The following is a 22352-nucleotide window of genomic DNA, read 5'->3' on the forward strand; positions in this document are numbered from 1 at the left end:
GAGCCACTTGTAAACTGCTAGACGTCACCCTGGACTTCTCCTCCGCTTACCACCCACAGTCTAATGGTCAAGTGGAGCGGATCAATCAGAACCTGACCAGTTACCTCCGGCACTTCGTTAATGCCCACCATTCAGACTGGGTGGATCTCCTGCCATGGGCCGAATTTTCTTACAACAATCACGAGAGCGAATCTTCCTCCAAATCCCCGTTTTTTGTTGTCTTCGGTCAGCATCCTCGGATCCCATTTCCCGTCTCCACCTCGGTGGACAATCCGGCTGCGGAATCTCTTGTTAACAAATTTTCCTCCATATGGGAGAGTACCCGATCCGCACTCCTTCTGTCATCCGAGCGTATGAAAAGACATGCTGACAAAAAACGTCTGGATCCTCCTCAATTCCGTCCAGGGGATAAGGTCTGGCTCTCGTCCAAGTATGTCCGGCTCAAGATTCCTTCCTATAAGTTAGGGCCTCGGTTCATCGGTCCTCTGGAGGTCATCAGTCAGATCAACCCGGTGGCCTATAAATTGAAACTCCCGGCCAACTTGCGGATCCCTAACTCCTTCCATGTATCTCTCCTCAAACCTGTGGTACTTAACTCTTTTTCCAAGTCTACAGGTACGCCTCCTGCTCCGGTTTCCGCTGAAAACGAATTTGAGGTAGAGAACATTCTGGCCACCAAAAGGGTAAGAGGGAAGACCTTTTTTCTAGTAGATTGGAAGGGGTTTGGTCCTGAAGAGAGAACGTGGGAGCCCCGGGAGAACATCCATGCCCCTCTCATCCTAGCTAAATTTCTCTCTGGCCTAAAAAAGGGGGGGCCTAAAGGGGGGGGGTACTGTAGCGCCGGCGTCCTTGCCCTCTGCTAGGCAGGGACGCTGTTCCCCTCACCCCTCTGCTCCGAGCCCGGCGTCCTCCTCCCGCTCTGCTGGCAGCGCGCGCTCCTTCCCGGCCACTGTGCTTAGGGCGCGCGCGCGCTCCCTCCCTCTTAAAGGGGCCGCGCGCGCCGTCCTAAGGAGTCCCTGGCTAATGGCCGGAGGACTTCACCATATATAAGGCACCTCCTCCAAAATGGAGGTGCCCGAGCAATGTTGTTGCACTGTTCACTACTCTGCTTCAGCCCTCAGGTCCCGTTGCCAGTTACCTGCCAGATTCCTGCCAGTTTGCTGTCTGATTCCTGCCTGATATTCTGCTTACCTGCCTGCTAGCCTGAGGTCCGACGGTCTGCCTACCGACTCCTGTCAGTCTGTCTAAGGACCAGCTTGCCCGCTCACCTGGGAGCGCTCCTCTGCTACCTGCCTGCTAGCCTGAGGTCCGACGGTCTGTCCTCCAACTCCTGTCAGTCTGTCTATGGACCAGCTTGCCCGCTCACCTGGGAGCGCACACCTGCTACCTGCCTGCTAGCCTACCTGGAGGCTCCGCCGTCACGTGCTGTGACCACCTGCCATTCCAGAGACTCCTGCCCGCTTACCTGGGAGCGCACACCTGTTACCTGCCTGCTAGCCTACCTGGAGGCTCCGCCGTCACCTGCTGTGACCACCTGCCATTCCAGAGACTCTCGCTTGCTCACCTGGGAGCACACATCTACCATCTGCCTGCTAGCCTACCTGGAGGCTCTGCCATCACAGGTCGTACCTACCCTTCATCCAGAGACTGCCCCGGTCACTTGCCGTGACCTCCTGCCCGTTCATCCAGAGACTGCCCCGGTCACTTGCCGTGACCTCCTGCCCGTTCATCCAGAGACTGCCCCGGTCACTTGCCGTGACCTCCAGCCCGTTCACTCAGAGACTGTCCCGGTCACCTGCTGTGACTGCCTGCCCATCTTCCCTGGTCGCCACCCGCTCCCTTACAAGGACCGCCCCCTTGTATAGTAGCTCAGAGGTTCCGCCTCCCAGACCCGTTACAGTTTGTCAGCCCATACACAGTGCATGGGCATTACAAGTATAGGAGACCTGCTCCTTTCTAATGGGAACATTTTTTATGAAGCCCTCTAAGTCTCTTCCAATTGGAATTGGAGTGCCTCCCAATTTTTGGCAGCCCTAGCATTCACTGCATAGGCCAACACTATGGGAGACCCACTTCCTAATAATGGGAACATTTTTTCATGAGGCCCTCTACGTCTCTTCCAAGGGGCATTGGAGTGCCTCCCAATTTTTGGCAGCCCTTGCATTAACTGCATAGGCCAACACTATGGGAGACCCTCTCCTTTCTAATGGGAATTTGTCGTTACTTTGGTCCTGCTCTATGTGTCTTTGAATTATTAGTGGGGTTTTTCCTAAATTTGGTCAGCCGTTGGACTCACTGCATACCCTATAACTGTATAGCAGACCCTCTCCTTTCTAATGGGAACATGTCGTACTCGTTACTGTGGCCCTGCTCTGTGTCTTTAAATTCTTAGTGGGGTTTTTCCTAAATTTGATCAGCCGTTGGACTCACTGCATACCCTATAACTGTATAGCAGACCATCTCCTTTCTAATGGGAACATGTCGTACTTGTTACTGTGGCCCTGCTCTATGTGTCTTTAAATTGTTAGTGAGGTTTTTCCCAAAGTTTGGCAGCCCTTGCAGTCACAGCATGGGCATTACCACTATAGGAGACCCACTCCTTTATAATGGGAACATTTTTTTTACTGAGATCCTCCTCTATGTCTCTTCAAAGGGGTATTGAGTTGCGTCCGAATTTTTGTCAGCCCTTGCAGTCACTGCATACGCAATAACAGTATAGGAGACCCACTCGTTAATAATGGGAACAACAAAGCATAGCCGGCTGATGGCTCTCTAAAAATAGCGAGGGCAGAATGCTGGCCTTTCAAGAATAGTAAGGGCCGCCTGATGGCCCTATAAAAATAGGTTTTGTGACTTTCAGAATACCTCCATCATAAATGAAACAGGATGTGTCTGATGATGTGTCACACACCACATTTCCAGATATGGTTGTAAAATGTTAAAATTACATTTCCCGGTGAATGCATTTTGTCTTAAAAAATAACGTAAAAAAAAACACAGTAGGATCTTTCTTTAGTATAAAAAACAGAGTTGCCAGTGTAACCTCAATGTAATCACATTGTTCAGCTCCTGCATCTCTTCCTCCATCTCCAAAATGACCACATCAGTCACAAGCTGACAGCACTGCAGCACTGCCTTGGCCAAGCGGCAACAAGCATTGCTGAAGATAACATGCTTAATGCTTAATTGATAAACCGCCCAGCGCTGCAGAGTTGTTGAAAGCTGTAACACAGCAGCTTGATCTGTGGCTCTCACCTCTGAACATACAGCCAGGCATGGTCGTGTGTGACAATGGGTGGAACCTGGTGACGGAGAAATGACAGCCGGAGTAGATACGGTTTCCCTCTATGCCAGTCCTTTCACCGAGCTAAAGAATATGGCTGTGGTGAAATACAACTCCCACTGAGAAGCTGTTTCAGATTGAAAAACATTGGGCCCACCAGAGGATTTGATTCTGAGGGCTCACCTTTCTCACCCGCTCAAGAGCCCCATAGCAGCTGCAAAGTTAGCGCTATCATGAACTCTCCTGATGTAGAAGCCAGGGCACACCAAAGTATTCCCTGGTGGGGCCGTCCAACCCTGCCGAGAAGCAGTCCTGGCTAAGAAAAGTGTGTGGGATAGGTTCCCGGACACTCTATGGCTGCTTTTTTACTGAGGTGGAAGGAAACCCACGCAAACACGGGGGGAACATACAAAATCCTTGCAGATGTTGTCCTTGCTGGGATTTGAGCCCAGGATCCCAGCGCTGCAAGGCTTCAGTGCTAACCACTGATCCAATGTGCTGCCGTTCACCCTCTGATATCTAACAGGCTGGAGAAACTTGCACCTACTGCCATGCTATCTTCAGCTCCTTTGTGAGAAACTAATGTATTTGGGCAGTCTACCAAATAAAATTCCTGATAAGGAAATTGGGGATGGCTTCGCTACTGGTACTGGGGGCAGTGCTAATACCATGGCGTTGTACCATAGTTTACTGGAAATATTCCAGGCTGGTAGGAAGAAAGCAAATTCCCACAGAAAAGTACCAGCAGTAATGTTCAGGGACCCGCGCTTGTAGAAGGCGGAGACGATACTGGGAGAAATAGTGGCGGCTGGGGACCGAGTATGGACACCCGGCTGCCGCCGGCATGAGGTTGTGAAAAGCTTCCGCCTCCACGAGCCTAAAAGGCCACATTTCATGTGCAAGCAGCTGCCCAGAAATCTGGCAGTTTAGTATTGCGGTCTGTGTGTGGGTGGGTGGCTGGCTGCATACCTACGCTTGCATTCCAAGTAACAGAAAACTAAGCAGATGATGGCCTCACCTTGGCACTATGAACTCTCCTGAAGGAGAAGCCAGGGCCCACCGGAGGAGTCTCCGGTTCTCTGGTGGGCCCGTCCAACCCTGCCGAGAAGCAGCCCTGGCTAAGAAAAGTGTGGGGGAAGTTTCCCGGACACTATGGCTGCTTTTTTAATGTGGATTGGAAGTGCTTATGCATGTTATTTCTCAAACCGCATTGCTGATCAGGCCATTGCCCAACTCTGTAGTCATGAAATTAAAGGCGCAAAGAAAGATGATTGTGCGTCAAAGCACCACCAACAAGTGCGAGGTGATGTTGGATGGGCTGCCATTTCTTCTGCAACAAGCAGCAGCTGCAAGCTGGGACCGAGTATGGACACCCGGCCGCCGCCGTCATGAGGTTGTGAAAAGCTTCCGCCTCCACAAGCCTAAAGGGCCACATTTCAAGTGAAAGCAGCTTTAGAGGACTTCCTGGGAGAAATGACAGCTGGAGTAGATACGGTTTCCCAAGTCCTTTCACCAAGCTAAAGAATATGGCTGTGGTGAAATACTACTCTCAGCAAAAAAAGGTGTGGACTGGCTCCGTACTGTCCCTGGCCACATTCACTTGACCACGGGTAGGCAGTCCTTCCCAGTAAGTTCACTGGGGGGGGCACAGGTAATGTTGTAGGACCCGTGCTTGTGGAAGGCGGAGACGACACCTGGACAAATAGTGGTGGCTGGGGACCGAGTATGGATACCCGGTCACCGCCGATCTGTGGCTCTCACCTCTGAACATACAGCCAGGCATGGTCGTGTGTGACAATGGGCGGAACCTGGTGACGGAGAAATGACAGCCGGAGTAGATACGGTTTCCCTCTATGCCAGTCCTTTCACCGAGCTAAAGAATATGGCTGTGGTGAAATACAACTCCCACTGAGAAGCTGTTTCAGATTGAAAAACATTGGGCCCACCAGAGGATTTGATTCTGAGGGCTCACCTTTCTCCCCTGCTCAAGAGCCCCATAGCAGCTGCAAAGTTAGCGCTATCATGAACTCTCCTGATGTAGAAGCCAGGGCACACCAGAGGATTCCCTGGTGGGGCCGTCCAACCCTGCCGAGAAGCAGTCCTGGCTAAGAAAAGTGTGTGGGATAGGTTCCCGGACACTCTGTGGCTGCTTTTTTACTGAGGTGGAAACCCACGCAAACATGGGGGGAACATACAAAATCCTTGCAGATGTTGTCCTTGCTGGGATTTGAGCCCAGGATCCCAGCGCTGCACGGCTTCAGTGCTAACCACTGATCCAATGTGCTGCCGTTCACCCTCTGATATCTAACAGGCTGGAGAAACTTGCACCTACTGCCATGCTATCTTCAGCTCCTTTGTGAGAAACTAATGTATTTGGGCAGTCTACCAAATAAAATTCCTGAGAAGGAAATTGGGGATGGCTTCGCTACTGGTACTGGGGGCAGTGCTAATACCATGGCGTTGTACCATAGTTTACTGGAAATATTCCAGGCTGGTAGGAAGAAAGCAAATTCTCACAGAAAAGTACCAGCAGTAATGTTCAGGGACCCGCGCTTGTAGAAGGCGGAGACGATACTGGGAGAAATAGTGGCGGCTGGGGACCGAGTATGGACACCCGGCTGCCGCCGGCATGAGGTTTTGAAAAGATTCCGCCTCCACGAGCCTAAAAGGCCACATTTCATGTGCAAGCAGCTGCCCAGAAATCTGGCAGTTTAGTATTGCGGCCTGTGGGTGGGTGGGTGGCTGGCTGCATACTTACGCTTGCATTCCAAGTAACAGAAAACTAAGCAGATGGTGGCCTCTATCATCATCATGGCCTCACCTTGGCACTATGAACTCTCCTGAAGGAGAAGCCAGGGCCCACCGGAGGAGTCTCCGGTTCTCTGGTGGGCCCGTCCAACCCTGCCGAGAAGCAGCCCTGGCTAAGAAAAGTGTGGGGGAAGGTTCCCGGACACTATGGCTGCTTTTTTAATGTGGATTGGAAGTGCTTATGCATGTTATTTCTCAAACCGCATTGCTGATCAGGCCATTGCCCAACTCTGTAGTCATGAAATTAAAGGCGCAAAGAAAGATGATTGTGCGTCAAAGCACCACCAACAAGTGCGAGGTGATGTTGGATGGGCTGCCATTTCTTCTGCAACAAGCAGCAGCTGCAAGCTGGGACCGAGTATGGACACCCGGCCGCCGCCGGCATGAGGTTGTGAAAAGCTTCCGCCTCCACAAGCCTAAAAGGCCACATTTCAAGTGAAAGCAGCTTTAGAGGACTTCCTGGGAGAAATGACAGCTGGAGTAGATACGGTTTCCAAGTCCTTTCACCAAGCTAAAGAATATGGCTGTGGTGAAATACTACTCTCAGCAAAAAAAGGTGTGGACTGGCTCCGTACTGTCCCTGGCCACATTCACTTGACCACGGGTAGGCAGTCCTTCCCAGTAAGTTCACTGGGGGGGGCACAGGTAATGTTGTAGGACCCGTGCTTGTGGAAGGCGGAGACGACACCTGGACAAATAGTGGTGGCTGGGGACCGAGTATGGATACCCGGTCACCGCCGATCTGTGGCTCTCACCTCTGAACATACAGCCAGGCATGGTCGTGTGTGACAATGGGCGGAACCTGGTGACGGAGAAATGACAGCCGGAGTAGATACGGTTTCCCTCTATGCCAGTCCTTTCACCGAGCTAAAGAATATGGCTGTGGTGAAATACAACTCCCACTGAGAAGCTGTTTCAGATTGAAAAACATTGGGCCCACCAGAGGATTTGATTCTGAGGGCTCACCTTTCTCCCCTGCTCAAGAGCCCCATAGCAGCTGCAAAGTTAGCGCTATCATGAACTCTCCTGATGTAGAAGCCAGGGCACACCAGAGGATTCCCTGGTGGGGCCGTCCAACCCTGCCGAGAAGCAGTCCTGGCTAAGAAAAGTGTGTGGGATAGGTTCCCGGACACTCTGTGGCTGCTTTTTTACTGAGGTGGAAACCCACGCAAACATGGGGGGAACATACAAAATCCTTGCAGATGTTGTCCTTGCTGGGATTTGAGCCCAGGATCCCAGCGCTGCACGGCTTCAGTGCTAACCACTGATCCAATGTGCTGCCGTTCACCCTCTGATATCTAACAGGCTGGAGAAACTTGCACCTACTGCCATGCTATCTTCAGCTCCTTTATGAGAAACTAATGTATTTGGGCAGTCTACCAAATAAAATTCCTGAGAAGGAAATTGGGGATGGCTTCGCTACTGGTACTGGGGGCAGTGCTAATACCATGGCGTTGTACCATAGTTTACTGGAAATATTCCAGGCTGGTAGGAAGAAAGCAAATTCTCACAGAAAAGTACCAGCAGTAATGTTCAGGGACCCGCGCTTGTAGAAGGCGGAGACGATACTGGGAGAAATAGTGGCGGCTGGGGACCGAGTATGGACACCCGGCTGCCGCCGGCATGAGGTTTTGAAAAGATTCCGCCTCCACGAGCCTAAAAGGCCACATTTCATGTGCAAGCAGCTGCCCAGAAATCTGGCAGTTTAGTATTGCGGCCTGTGGGTGGGTGGGTGGCTGGCTGCATACTTACGCTTGCATTCCAAGTAACAGAAAACTAAGCAGATGGTGGCCTCTATCATCATCATGGCCTCACCTTGGCACTATGAACTCTCCTGAAGGAGAAGCCAGGGCCCACCGGAGGAGTCTCCGGTTCTCTGGTGGGCCCGTCCAACCCTGCCGAGAAGCAGCCCTGGCTAAGAAAAGTGTGGGGGAAGGTTCCCGGACACTATGGCTGCTTTTTTAATGTGGATTGGAAGTGCTTATGCATGTTATTTCTCAAACCGCATTGCTGATCAGGCCATTGCCCAACTCTGTAGTCATGAAATTAAAGGCGCAAAGAAAGATGATTGTGCGTCAAAGCACCACCAACAAGTGCGAGGTGATGTTGGATGGGCTGCCATTTCTTCTGCAACAAGCAGCAGCTGCAAGCTGGGACCGAGTATGGACACCCGGCCGCCGCCGGCATGAGGTTGTGAAAAGCTTCCGCCTCCACAAGCCTAAAAGGCCACATTTCAAGTGAAAGCAGCTTTAGAGGACTTCCTGGGAGAAATGACAGCTGGAGTAGATACGGTTTCCAAGTCCTTTCACCAAGCTAAAGAATATGGCTGTGGTGAAATACTACTCTCAGCAAAAAAAAGGTGTGGACTGGCTCCGTACTGTCCCTGGCCACATTCACTTGACCACGGGTAGGCAGTCCTTCCCAGTAAGTTCACTGGGGGGGGGCACAGGTAATGTTGTAGGACCCGTGCTTGTGGAAGGCGGAGACGACACCTGGACAAATAGTGGCGGCTGGGGACCGAGTATGGATACCCGGTCACCGCCGCCATAAGATTGTGGACAGCTTCCGCCTCCACGAGCGAAAAAAGGCCACATTTCAGGTGCAAGCGGCTGTCAAAAATTTGGCAGTATAGTATTGCAGCCTGTGGGTGGGTGGCTGGCTACATACTTGTGCTTGCATTCCAAGGAATGGGGTAGGGACATCTGAACGCTTCACTGGGACAAGGACGTGGACGGTGACTGTTGCAAGTCTGCAACGACAGGTTCATGGCGGGAGGCATCTTCGCATGTGCCAAGGATCACTTCTGATGAACACACTTTTAGGCAGTGACCTGGGAGTCAGAGATGCTTCCAGAGGTCTTCGCCATGCTGTTCCCATGTCTTTTCAGCACTGTATGCATGTGTCTGATGTGTCACACACCACATGGCCAGATAAGGTTATAAAATGTTAAAATGACATTTCCCAGTGAATGCATTTGTCTTGGTTGAAAGCAATGCAAAAGTGCAAAAACACATCAAAAACGTTACGTGTGAACATAGCCCAAGGTGTGGAGGAGTATTTTTGGTTTTGGTTATTTATTTTGCCTTATATACAAGTGACGCGCCCCCTGGGCCGTGGGGTACTCGGTGCCGGGCCGGTCGGTGCAGGGGATGTCACAGTGGCAGTGACCCGGTCCGTGACCCAGGGAGGTCAATAAAAAGGGGATTATAGTTTTTATAGTTTAATGTTCGTGACGCCACCTGTGGTATGCGGCTATAGGGAGCCGCTGCTGCGGTGCAGATCCTCTGGAGCTGATGATGATGCAGCAGAGTTGGTTCAGATCTCCACAGGTAGAGCTAAGCTCCAGAGTGGTGCTGTGATGGTTAATGATGAGGTAGATGTTGCTGTGCAGTGTAGTGCAGGGGATGGTGCAAATAATAATTCTAGGACACAGTGGGGTGCAGTCTTCAAGGTTTACTCGCAGTTGTTGAACTCCAGGTTACCAGTACTAGAGTAACCTCCCACGTCGTCCTGCGTTCACCAAGGAAGGGTTCAGCAATCTCTCAAGTAACTCAGGAGTACTTAAACGGGACTCCGTTCTATGTGCCTTCCTTGGTCGTCTTCCTGCGCTGGCTCTCACCCTCCTGCCCTGCGCCTCACAATCAGTGTCCCAAGCCGGTAGCCTCGGATCTTGTCGGGCGACCTGCAGTCCCCTGGACCCTCTGTGGCCACCTTTTCGGCGATGTAATTGTGGTGGTTAGCAGCTGCACCTTGCAAGCACAGCAGCCTCCGGTTTCTAGCTGAGCCTTGTAGTTCTCCACTAGTTTAGGGGCCGGTCCCCTCTGCGGCCTGATCCCTCTACGTTCCTGCAGATTCGGACGCACGGGTGGCATCCGCCCTTCCCGTGCCCCTAGGATCCCTTCTGTTCCTCCTGGAGCCTTCCCTGCTCCCATCCTCTCTCTCTCTCTTTTCGTGGGCCTCTCAGGCTAGGCCCCACTCCTCTCAACTCCTGCTCCAAGCACTGGAGACAGGAGTCTGGACCTCCTCCACTTCTCTCCTGAGCAGGACTGGCTACTTCTAGATGGTTCCATTCCTTCTTATACTCCTTCTGAAGTGCTCCTGACGCGCCCCCTGGGACATATTCCTTTTTGAGGGGAATACCCGGCACCGGATCAGATGGGGGGTTGTAGTCTCCGAGCGGCTGTGACCCGGCCCGTGCCCAGGGCGTCAAACTCCGTGTTATGTGGCAGTCCTACAGATGTTATTAAGAGTTCTTTTGTGTCGACTACGCCACCCGTTGTGATGCGGTCACTGTGGCCGCCGCTGCAGCAGGGTCCGCTGAGGCTGATGGTGGGTGCGCAGCTTGGTGGGATAACCCCCAACGGGAGGGGTATAGCCTCAGGGGGGACAGGTGCAGAGGATGGGGGTTGTGGTGGTGCAGTGCAGACGGCAATGAAGACAGAGTCGGGTTGTGCAGTTAAGGGTGTTTACTTACTGCAGATGTTGTACTGGTCACTCCAGCTTCGAGTGACCACCCGAGCCGTGCTGCGTCCACCAGGTCCTGGATCCAGCCAACCCCCAAACAAGTCCGGAGCGTGGCCCTGAGCTCTCCTTCTGTCCGTTCTCTGGCCGTCCCCACCAGTGATCCACCTAGGTCCAGCTCCCTCGGGCCTTCTGTTGGGACACCCTTGGCCTTGGGTTCCCTGACCCTTCATGTGGTGTGCCTTCGGGGTGGATGTGATGGGTGGCCGTGGCAGACGCTGCCCACGGCCTCCGGTCTCTGGCTGGGGTGTGTTTTTGCCCCCACCAGCTTGGGTTCCGGTACCCTGATGCCGACTCTTCACCCGGGGATTTAAGTTGGGATCTTGGAGTCCTTTTCTGCTGTTTCCCCCTCTGGGTCTCTCTCTCTCTTCTCCTCTCTCACTCTGGGTCTCTCTTCTCCTCTGCTTGCTGACTTGTTCTCTGCATCTGACCCTGTTCTTAGTTGGTGCCCACCTTATATACACCCTCTATGTGTGAGCTCAGGTGACCAGCACCCAATGAGCTCCTATCTTTACCCAGGCTGCTCCCCCTATCTGCCCCTACACTACTTGGGATGTACCACCCCCCTCCCACTCCAGCCAGGAACAGACTCGGTCGTACCTGCACATTTCTAAGTGGGAGTACCGTTGGTCTGTTCCCCGGAAATGGGATGTGTGTAGTGCATGCAGCCTACCGAGCTCAGTTCCACACTCCATCCTTACCCGGGAGTGGAATATCACACCTCTGGGTTGAGGTGCAATACCCCTGTAGCAGCCGAATCCTCAGGGTGCTACATTCCCCCCTGGTAAATCACAGCACGTCCTCGGGCTGTAAGACATAAATAACACCAAAACATACATTTTTTTTTTTCATAAACATATAAAACATATAAAACATTATATATATATATAACATTCTCGTCGCCTCTGGCTCCTCCTCCGGTCACTGTGCAACGTGTGACCGGGTAAAGTGCGACAGTCTCTCTGGAAAACTGTTTTTCCTATAAAACCAGTAGGGGGCGCTTTAGGAAGCGCAACTATATACAGGGGAAGTTGGCCGCTCTCAGTCCTCGGCCAGGTAAAGGGAAGGGAATGGCTGCTCACAGTCCTCAGCCTGGTATGGTTACGGAATAACGGGTACACAGTTCACTCATGCTGGTCCCAACGGGGACTATATATATGTAGCAACAGTTTCTTTATACCCGGTCGGGTAACTATTTACATCTACTGCTCTGCCGCACTCAACGGCGTCTTCCTCCTGCTCTTTGCTTGTAGCTGGTTGTAACTTCAGACCCGTCCGGGTCCTCTTGCTCCTCCTCCTCGCACTGCAACTCCTCCTCCGTCAGGCGGTGTACGTGGAGGGCATAAGGTCCTTTGGCACACTTGTGCCGGGTAAAGGTGACCTCGTCCCCGATGTAAAGGTCACGACCTCTGTGCCCCTCCGGCAGATGGGACTCCACGTCTCTGCGCGTGACAAAGACGTCGCCGGGGGTGTTGTTGTCTCGGATGAAGCCCCACCCATGCTGCTGGTTGAACTTGATCACTGTCCCGATGGTGCGGGGACAATGCGCTGCACGGGGGTCCCTCCTGGTCCGGCTCTTCTGCTCGGCACTCCGTACTTGGGCCTGCTGTTCCCGGACCCGCCTCTCTCTCCGCTCCCTCGCAAACTCTTCGAGCTGCTGTCGACAACACTCAGCACGCTCCGCTGCAGCTGCCCTGGTTTCCTGAGTGAACCCCATTAGGTCTTCTCCGGTGGGGTCCCACTCAAATTGGGCCTCTTCAAGCGGGGGCGAGATCCGTGCCACGGGCGTCGGAGCCGGAATCAGGGGCTCACACAAGGGCCCTAGTCTCTGCTGCCGTTCCAGCTCATGGAATTCTTCGGGCCAGATGAAGGGCCGCCCGTCCGGCCATGTGAGCTGGCTGAACAAGTCCTCCCCCAGGTGTGGCACCCTTGGTTTTACGGGCGCGGGCGCGGTGGTGGTGGCGCCCGGGTTGCCCAGGCCTTGCGGCCAGGCCTGGGGCACCTGGAAGGTGAAGGGCACCGTTAGGACGGCGGCGCCCTGGGCTACCTGGCCTTGCGGCCAGGCCGGAGGCTCCGCGGAGGTAGGGGGCGCTGTTGGTGATGCGGCGCCCGGGGGTACTAGGCCTTGCGACCAGGCTGGTGGTATTTCCTGCTTTGTCACGCTCCGGGTCGAGGCGCGTGACGTCACAGGGGTCGCTGCGGCGGCTTCCGGTCGGGGCCTAGTCCACAGCGGTGACATGGCGGCTACGGGCACAGCAGGGGGACTTTCGGGCTCTGCGACGGGGAGCTGGGGCAGGTGGGCGGTTTCCCGGTCTGGGGTATAGGCGTCCCCTTTACCTGCCTCCATGCGTTCGGCTCCCTTCTCGGCGCCGTCTCCGGCCTTTGGTCCTCCCGCGCCATCCTCAGAGGCGGTCTGTTTCCTCTTCCAGGGTAGCGTGCTCCGTTGACTGGTCTCAGCTTGCTGGGCCATCTCCCGGCTCCATTCCGCCAATGTCTCTCGCTGTACCCGGGCCATCCTCCGTGCGAGGCCCTCCAGGGCAGTCTGTGCACACTCCCGGTCTCGGGGGAGCTGTGCAAGGACCTCCACTAGGCCTAGTGGGGTCGTGGTTTCTAGCAGGCTCCTGACCAACGGGTCGGTGCTGCTCTGCTCTCCTTCCTCGGTCTCTAGCAGACTCCTGGCCAGCGGGCCGGTGCTGTTCTGCTTTCTCTCCATCTCCGGGCAAGCTCCTCCGCCACTCCTCTCCAAGCTTCTTGCCTCCGGGTGCGCTCGCTCTAGACTCCTCGTTAGACTTCTTGTCTCCGGGTGCGCTCGCTCCAGACTGCTCCAGGCGGCACCCATCTTCGTTCTTTTCTTTCGTCTCCTCCCACTTCGAGGGCGGTCCCGGGGCCACTGGGTGACTGTCAGCTCCAGGGGCGGTTCTTTCACGCTGACAGACACCTCTAGCATCACAGTCTCTGTTGGTGGGGGCGGTTTCCACTTTTGGCGCCATTTTCTGTCCTGGCCCACGATGGGAGGTGGCCTCTTGCCCTCCTTTGGCACGCCCATAATGGCGTCCGCTGCTCTTCCAAGGTGGGAAATCTTCGGATTTGGCGGGAAGCGTCGCCCAGTGGCGGGAAACTCTGCAGATGGCGGGAACAAGCTGGAAATGGCGGACAATCGGCGGGAAACGACCTGTGATGGGGTCCGATGGCGTGGACCCTCCGGAACCGGCGGGAGACTTCTTTCTGAGGTAAACTTGCACTTTTCTTCAGGCACGCAGTACCCGGGTGTTGCGGGCACGTAATCCTGCCGACTACGCCAAAGTTGACGCGCCCCCTGGGACATATTCCTTTTTGAGGGGAATACCCGGCACCGGATCAGATGGGGGGTTGTAGTCTCCGAGCGGCTGTGACCCGGCCCGTGCCCAGGGCGTCAAACTCCGTGTTATGTGGCAGTCCTACAGATGTTATTAAGAGTTCTTTTGTGTCGACTACGCCACCCGTTGTGATGCGGTCACTGTGGCCGCCGCTGCAGCAGGGTCCGCTGAGGCTGATGGTGGGTGCGCAGCTTGGTGGGATAACCCCCAACGGGAGGGGTATAGCCTCAGGGGGGACAGGTGCAGAGGATGGGGGTTGTGGTGGTGCAGTGCAGACGGCAATGAAGACAGAGTCGGGTTGTGCAGTTAAGGGTGTTTACTTACTGCAGATGTTGTACTGGTCACTCCAGCTTCGAGTGACCACCCGAGCCGTGCTGCGTCCACCAGGTCCTGGATCCAGCCAACCCCCAAACAAGTCCGGAGCGTGGCCCTGAGCTCTCCTTCTGTCCGTTCTCTGGCCGTCCCCACCAGTGATCCACCTAGGTCCAGCTCCCTCGGGCCTTCTGTTGGGACACCCTTGGCCTTGGGTTCCCTGACCCTTCATGTGGTGTGCCTTCGGGGTGGATGTGATGGGTGGCCGTGGCAGACGCTGCCCACGGCCTCCGGTCTCTGGCTGGGGTGTGTTTTTGCCCCCACCAGCTTGGGTTCCGGTACCCTGATGCCGACTCTTCACCCGGGGATTTAAGTTGGGATCTTGGAGTCCTTTTCTGCTGTTTCCCCCTCTGGGTCTCTCTCTCTCTTCTCCTCTCTCACTCTGGGTCTCTCTTCTCCTCTGCTTGCTGACTTGTTCTCTGCATCTGACCCTGTTCTTAGTTGGTGCCCACCTTATATACACCCTCTATGTGTGAGCTCAGGTGACCAGCACCCAATGAGCTCCTATCTTTACCCAGGCTGCTCCCCCTATCTGCCCCTACACTACTTGGGATGTACCACCCCCCTCCCACTCCAGCCAGGAACAGACTCGGTCGTACCTGCACATTTCTAAGTGGGAGTACCGTTGGTCTGTTCCCCGGAAATGGGGTGTGTGTAGTGCATGCAGCCTACCGAGCTCAGTTCCACACTCCATCCTTACCCGGGAGTGGAATATCACACCTCTGGGTTGAGGTGCAATACCCCTGTAGCAGCCGAATCCTCAGGGTGCTACACTCCCCTAAACTACTTCCTCCACCCACACCCACTACATGGCTCCACCCTCCAGCTAGGGACCAGGGACTGTGCTCTCCCTTAGGAGCAATCTCGCCCTTCCCTCTGAAGTGGAGTGTAATGGATGCAAGTGTGTGGGTCCCGGGCTGTACTCCATCCTTACCTGAGAGTGAGATACTACACCTCTGGGTGAGATACAGTACCTCTGTGGCAACTGAACCTGCAGGGGCGCCACACAAGTCATTACCCTGGAAAGGATGTTCCTTAACATATTTCCAGGAAAATCCATTTTGGATTTGTTTTTGTATGTTTTATTGTGAGTCCGTAAAAGTCGCGTAATACCTCTGACAATGTTATTGACAGCAGTGACCTGGGAGTCAGAAATGCTTCCAGGGGTCTTCCCCATGCTGTTCCCATGTCATTTGAGCACTGTTCCCATCGATTTAGGCCCTCTGCAGACCGCCGGGGTGAGCCGCCTGAAAAATGCTTGAGTTTCCCATAGACTTACATTGGGCTCATTACTCGGGTCGAGCACCCGAGTATTCCAATTTGCTCGACCCGAGCATCGAGCACCTGAGCATTTTAGTGCTCGCCCATCACTAAAACTGACCAATCAGAGCGACTGTGATATGACACTCTCTATAAGCAACGAGAATGACAAAAGTTGTCAATTTTTTTTTTCATTTCCAGGAGGAATAACCGAATTTGCAAGTTTTGTAGCTTTTTATAGTAAAATTGTCTCGCCCAGGGGGGATATATGGGAGTAACTCGGTACCCGGGCCTTTACCTCCTTCAGATGTCGCGGCAGTCGGCTCCCGGGCCCGTCCTCTGGTACACAATAACGTCATCCAGGTATAGCAGCACTGTCTCAAAGTTCCGGTGTCGCAAGCAACACTCCATCAACCTCTGGAACGTTCCGGGTGCGTTGCAGAGTCCAAATGGCATGCTGTTGAATTCGCACAATCCCATCGGGGTGGTGAAGGCTGTCTTCTCCCGGTCTTCCTCAGCAACAGAGACTTACCAGTACCCGCTAGTGAGATCCAATGTAGTGAAATAATTGGCAGATTTTAGTGCAGCCAGGGATTCCTCTATACGGGGCAAAGGGTATGCATCTTTATGTGTTATTCGATTAATTTGTCTGTAATCTACACACATCCTCATACTACCGTCCTTCTTTCTGACCAGGACCAGGGGAGCTGCCCAGGGGCTACAGCTATCCCTTACTACCCCTGCCTTTTTCATGTCATGCAACATTTCTTTGGCTTTTTGGTAATGGGTCTGTAACGCTCCTTAATGGGTGGATGGTTACTAGTGGGTATGTGGTGTTGTACCCCTTTAACCCTTCCAAATTCAAGTGAGTGTTTACTAAACACCTGCTCATATTCCTGAACCACTCTGTAAACACCGTATTTCTGATGGACAGGAGTGGCGTCAGTCCCAACATGGAGCTGTTGACACCATTCCTCCAGCTGAGCTTCGGAGTCATTGTCCTCCACTGTATCTGGTGGGGTCAAGGATTCCACTGTGTGTATGGCATCATTATTCACAGTATACAGTCTGGCAACAGTGGCGTATCGTGGCAATTTAACTTCCTCCTCCCCACAATTTAGGAGAAGTACGGGTACCCTTCTATTGCGTACATCAACTACCCCTCTAGCAGTTAGGAGTGTAGGTCTGTGTTCTGAGTTGATGGGCTCTACTACCGCCTGGTAGTTCTGTCCCTTGAGACCTATTGCTGCCCTACACTAAATCAGCATTTCACTCATTGGGGGAATCACAATGGGTATCGGGTCTGTCACCCGTACATTACCAATCTCACCACCTGTTAGCTTTACCTGTTGCTGATACAGGAGGGCGCGAATTTCCTTCTGGAGCACCTTCCTCTGCCCTGGTTTGGCAGTGTCAGCAATCTGTTGGAGTAAAAACAACACTTCTCCCAAACAGTTACCAACAATATTTGTACCAAGTATCATATATGGATTTGTATCACCAGGGTTAGATTCTATGACAATCAGTCCTTGGTCCTTTAGTTCCACTCTCCCCACCTTCACTGCCATGTCCTTAACCCCTACTAGGTTAAGAGGAAGGCCGTTGGAGGCATACACAGAGAGATTTGGGGCTGGCGGGTGGAGTTCATCTATGGACCAGTACCTTTTGTAGAGGACATCAGGTATGACGGTTACCTGTGAGCCAGTGTCCAGTAGTGCAGGTGTTGCTATGCCGTCCAGCACGATGGGCAGGAAAGGCCTTCCTCCTACAAACCGGTCGTACCAGCTCGATGGGCCGAGTTGATCTACTCCTGGGTGTCGGCCCTTGGCTCCAGGGTTTGCACATTTAAAGGACAGATCCGTGCAATGTGGACTGCCTTGTGGCAACGGTAACAAATGAGTTCACCTGGTGGGCGAGGGCAGTCGTTGGTCCTCCCACGGGGTGGCGTAGTCCTCCTTCTTCTCCTCATCCAGGGGACATCCTCAGGACTGTCGGCGAGTAGGATCCTTCCATCCGGCTCGGGCTCCGCTTGTAGCTGCAGGGCGCTCAGGACAGTGGTCAGGGTTTTACTTAGCTGACGCACTTCAGATCGTTGGCTGTCCAGCTCGCTGCGGGGCTCTGTTTGCACTTTTGTCTCAGCTGCTAATGAAGGGGCAGTGAGTGCTGTGGCCATTGGGGTGGCCCCACCCTGGTAACGCTGGATAGCAGTATCTGATGTTTCCAGGGGCTGAAGGTCCTTAATAGCCATATCCTTCAGGGTGTCAAAGGGGACATTTGGATGATCTAAGGCCCACCACCGTACAGTTCTGCTCTCCTCCTGGGACCTCAACCCCCGGATGAATTGTTCTGTCAGCATTTTGTTCTCATCATGTATGCTGGCTGGACTAACCTGTTTCAGGGCCCGCAGTGCCTCTTGTAAACGCCAGGCATAGTCCCGGATACTGTCCTCAGGTTTCTGGTTACAGTGATAGAACCTCATCCGAAGATCTGTCTCAGTGCGGTTTTCAAAGACAGTTTGCAGTCTCTTAAATATGATAGATACTGATTCCTGATCTGCGGCTGGCCAGGTTTCAACTTCCTGCTCTGCGGTACCAGTCAATTGTCCCAGCACAACAGCGACTCTCTGTTTACCAGTCATTGAGTACATATCCAGTACACCGCATATTTTCCTTTTGAATCCAGACAGGGTGTCTGGTTTGCCGTCATACTGGGGAAGCCATTTCGCTCCGGGAACGTACGGCAGGGCCATGGGTATCACTGGGGTCACGACCCCTGCTGGTGGGGCGGCCGTTCCAGCCTGAGCAGCGCCGGGCGCGAGTTGAACATCGGGAAGTAAACCGTAGCCTACCTTCTCTTTCTTTTTTGGGTAGGCCGCAGCTCCGCAGACGACGGTCTCCTTCCAGGACGTAACGCTTCCTGGTGCTGCTTCAGAGCGCGAGGCGGGGCTTGAGCTTCGCGTGCTACCACGGTCACGCCTCTCTGGTTCCCGCTGTTACACCCCTCTTCTTCCCGCGCGGCGACGCAGTAATGGTGACGATGTTGTTCGCCACAGTTCAAATACAGTTCAATATGGCACACAGTACCCGGTGGCAACGGGCACGAAATCCTGTTCGTGACGCCAGGAAGAGTGGTGTCTCGCCCAGGGGGGATATATGGGGGAAACTCGGTACCCGGGCCATTACCTCCTTGGGATGTCGTGGCAGTCGGCTCCCGGGCCCGTCCTCTGGGTCACTCTTTAAAAGGGGTTTTAATGTTTTTGTTAACAGTTTGTCTCGTGACGCCACCTGTGGTTTCTGGTAATAGTTACCAGCGCTGCTGCAGACCTCCGGGGGTGATGGGATGGCAGCTGGGATGTTTCTGCTCCCCACAGGTGGAGCGGGCCCCCGGGGCAGAGTTGATAGATGGGATGCAGGTGAGAGATGGCCCGGTCGGGTCAGGGGGAATGACGGACACGCACACAGGGGATTCGCTTCAGTACCTTTACTGGTGTAACGGCAGGTATGGTCCAGGGTACTGCTAGGAAGGGTGCTCTTCAGGACTCTCCCCAGTGAGCGGGTATAAGGCCTCCTGATCCGTGTCTTCCTCTCTCTAAGCTTCTGGCCCGCCTGGAACTTGGCCTAGCTTCTATGTTGTGGTGCTCTCTCACCTGACTGCTTGGTAGTAGGACTTTTCTTTGGCAACCACTATCCCTGGACACTGGGGCCTTTGTGGTTCCTAGTCCTGTATTTGATGGTAGCTTCAGGATGACCAGGGGTCTGGAAGCCTCCTGGTATGCCAGTATTCCCTACTGGGTATAGAGGACCCTGTAGGCGCGGACCCGGTGTCCGGATTGTGTCTTGGGGTGAGCCTGTAATGCTCCTCTGCCTCCTTAACTCCTTTCTCCTCTCTCCTCGCCTCGGCCACACTCGGGGCCCTCAGAACACACACAGCAGCTCACGTGCTGCTTCTTCACTGGTCTAAGTGCCAGCACACTGTCTCTCTGAACTCAACTGCCTGACTCCACCCTCCATATATATATCCCTAACTGGGCTCCCTCTGGTGGTCTGAGGTGGAAACTTGGAGGTGTCTGTTTGTAGTGAGGGCCTCTTGTGGAGAAGTCCGTCCATGCACCCTTTTGGGTCCTGTGGTACCTGTAGTAGCAGGGTGCCATAAAATCATTTTAGATATTTGCTTACACTGCAAAGAGTTTTTTTTTATGAAATAATATTTAAAGGGAATCTGTCAGTAGGATTAACCCTCTTAAGACATGTTTATAGATATATAGGTCGTAGAGAGTTGAATAAAATGATACTTCTGCGATCTGAAGTCTTATTCCAGAGAAAGACATGTTTTCCTAATATGTAAATGAGCTGCTAAGATCTATGGGCCGGACATAGATCTCCCTGTGAATCTGCCTCCAGACATTATTTTAAATAAAAGGGGGAGTTACCAATGTGATACATGTAATGACTGACACTTTTCATAATCACATGCAACTCTGCAGTGAGATCAGAACTAACACAGAACAGCAAAAGTGAACATAATCCCATTCAAAACACATTTGCAGCTGCAGTTGTCCTATCACAGAGCTTCAGCTGTCCTATCACAGAGCTTCAGCTTCCATCTCACAGGCAGTAAGTGTAGGGGGAAGGCAGTGCAGCAGAGCTGATAGCACTGTGAGAAGACAACTGCAACTAAAAATGTTTTTGTAATGACACAAAGTTCAGTTCTGTTGTACTGTGTTAGCTCTGCTGTACTGTGTTAGCTCCGGTGGGCAGTGTTAGCTCTGCTGTGCTGTGTTAGCTCTGTTGTACTATGATAGCTCTTCTGTACTGTGATAGCTCTGGTGTACTGTGATAGCTCTGCTGTGTTGTGTTAGCGCTGCTGCACTGTGTTAGCTCTGGTGTACTGTGATAGCTCTGCTGTGCAGTGTTAGCTCTGCTGTACTGTATTAGCTCTGGTGTACTGTGATAGCTCTGCTGTGTTGTTTTAGCTCTGCTGTACTCTTAGCTCTGGTGTACTGTGATAGCTCTGCTGTGCTGTGTTAGCTCTGGTATACTGTGTTAGGTCTGTTGTGCTGTGTTAGCTCCAGTGTGCAGTGTTAGCTCTGCTGTGCTGTTTTAGCTCTGTTGTACTGTGATAGCTCTTCTGTACTGTTATAGCTCTGGTGTACTGTGATAGCTCTTCTGTGCTGTTAGCTCTGCTGTACTGTGTTAGCTCTGGTGTACTGTGATAGCTCTGCTGTGCTGTGTTAGCTCTGCTGTGCTGTATTAGCTCTGCTGTGCTGTGTTAGCTCTGCTGTGCTGTATTAGCTCTGCTGTACAGCGTTAGCTCTGCTGTACTGTTAGTTCTGGTGTACTGTGATAGCTCTGCTGTGTTGTTTTAGCTCTGCTGTACTCTTAGCTCTGGTGTACTGTGATAGCTCTGCTGTGCTGTGTTAGCTCTGGTATACTGTGTTAGGTCTGTTGTGCTGTGTTAGGTCTGTTGTGCTGTGCTAGCTCTGCTGTACTGTGTTAGCTCTGGTGTACTGTGATAGCTCTGCTGTACTATGTTAGTTCTGCTGTACTGTGTTACTTCTGATCTCACTGCAGAGCTGTGTGTGATTATGAGAGCAGACTGTCAGTCATTACATCAGTAGAATAGAAGGACAGCATCCAAACTTGAGTGAAGTAAAAAAATCTTCTTTTTATTCTGCCAAATACAGTGCAGCGTTTCGGCAATACCAGTCTTTGTCAGTCATTACATGTCTCACACTGGTAGTGCCTCCTTTCATTTAAAATAAGCTCTGGAGCCAGATTCTCAGGGAGATCTATGTCCGGCCCATAGATCTTAACAGCTCATTTACATATTAAGAAAAATGTGGATTTCTCTGGAATAAGACTTTGGATCGCAAATATCAAGGTATCATTTTATTAAGCTTCCTATGACCTACATGCCCATATAGACGGCTTAGGAGGGTTGATCCTACTGACAGATTCCCTTTAAATAGTCCATTAATGTGTGATCTGTATGCAATCTCCAATATTTCTACAAAGTCAACACTATGACATGTGCAGTGATCCAGACACAGAGTTGCAGAACCAGACACAAACAGAAGAAAGTGGGGGACACCCTGTCAGCAACAGCAATTGCCTTTGCCCCTTTTTCTGTTGATCAGTGTTAGGTAGATCTATATATTCTAGAATATATATATACTAACATTCCCCCTCCACAGAGTCATGCTGACATTTTTGGAAAGTAAGGCCATGTTTGAGTGCCCATTTCCATGTCAGGACCGCAGACCCTAATGCTAGGTTTAGGCGTGTACATGATAAAGATTGTGAGGTGCAAATGATTAGACAATATGACCAAAAACGCTCGTTTATTCTTTCAGTCTGCAATCTTTTATTCCTTCATAGATTTTAAGACCCCCTGATGTGCAGTTTTGGAACTTGATTCAAGTTTCAGATTTTTTTCTTGTGGGAGTGTTTCTCCTAGTAATACAGGCCATAAATACGAGGGGCGTTCATTAAAGATTTCCCCTGACCCACTTCCTGTGGACTGGTAGCTATAAAACTTGGCACTTTTATTAGTCCTTCTCTACATACAGTACAGACCAAAAGTTTGGACACACCTTCTCATTTAAAGATTTTTCTGTATTTTCATGACTATGAAAATTGTACATTCACACTGAAGGCATCAAAACTATGAATTACCACATGTGGAATTATATACTTAACAAAAAAGTGTGAAATATCTGAAAATATGTCTTATATTCTAAGTTCTTCAAAGTG

This window comes from Phyllobates terribilis, unplaced genomic scaffold (genome assembly GCF_046119375.1).
Source record: "Phyllobates terribilis strain yellow unplaced genomic scaffold, ASM4611937v1 Scaffold_4__5_contigs__length_816908805, whole genome shotgun sequence".
NCBI classification, from domain to species: Eukaryota; Metazoa; Chordata; class Amphibia; order Anura; family Dendrobatidae; genus Phyllobates; species Phyllobates terribilis.